The 913-nt window shown below is 37.9% G+C and overlaps 1 protein-coding gene across 1 annotated transcript in view; it reads left to right on the top strand.

Annotated features, from left to right (window-relative positions):
- LOC119587112 (superoxide dismutase [Cu-Zn]-like) overlaps nucleotides 1-913 on the top strand; it is a 12417-nt gene that overhangs the window by 165 nt on the left and 11339 nt on the right. The gene's annotated exons all lie outside the window — the stretch shown is intronic.

Here is a 913-nt window from a genome sequence, read left to right as displayed (position 1 = left end):
CGTACACCGCATAAAGGTGGAGATAAATATAAATGGCGAAAGTGTTTGGATATCTGACTGGAATTTATTTCCTGAAACAGAAGGACAAGGATTCTTGTGTTTTTTCTATAACTCGCCTCTTATGATAATGCGTAGGACATGAGATGTAGTGTGTAGTATTTAGTGTGAAGATGTGTTGGCGACTGAACATTAATAAATGACACTTATGCTTATATAATATGGAGTTATGGTAATGTATTCGAATCTATGAGGAACTATAACAAATTATATTATATGTTGCATAATATAGTATATAAAGGGTATAACTAAAACAGGAGTATGGTGCTGGGGGTATATTTAACACTTATTATACATATATTCTTCTAAAAAAATCAGTAACGTTGTATCAGACATAACTGCCACACGACATCTGTAGTACGTTTATTTCATAAGCGTTCTACCAGCTTTTATGCTTTTAGGCCGTGAATCTTAAGCTAGACATGTTATTCTCCTCATCGCCCTTACTCAGAGGCTTTTAACAGACGTGATTGCTATGGGGAAGGCAGGTATTTTAAGAAAAGTGGCAAGCCCGTTTCTTCTTCCCGAAAAGAATGGGTTTTCTTGGGCACGACTTCACGACTAGGGTGACGTCATCACCCACACACGCACACGCTCAGAACAGGACAGACGTGCAAACAGACATAAACTAGAACAGTTTTACTCCATTTTCTTGATTATCTTTGTCAGTTAGTCCTCTCCCCAAAATCTTGATATTAAAGTAATCATTTAATGATAAAGTAACAAGTATATTCGTCAGAAAATCCGCGAGATTATTGAGCTGGGAAAAAAGGGCGTAAAATAAACGGCCACTTAGCTATGCTTGCTTTGGGGGAAGAAAGCCCTGCTGGATATTCACCCTGAGCAACCACTTCAC

This window comes from Penaeus monodon, chromosome 22, assembly GCF_015228065.2.
Source record: "Penaeus monodon isolate SGIC_2016 chromosome 22, NSTDA_Pmon_1, whole genome shotgun sequence".
In the NCBI taxonomy this organism is placed as follows: Eukaryota; Metazoa; Arthropoda; class Malacostraca; order Decapoda; family Penaeidae; genus Penaeus; species Penaeus monodon.
Note: the sequence above shows the minus strand (reverse complement) of the source record. Positions and strands in the feature narration are given on the sequence as shown.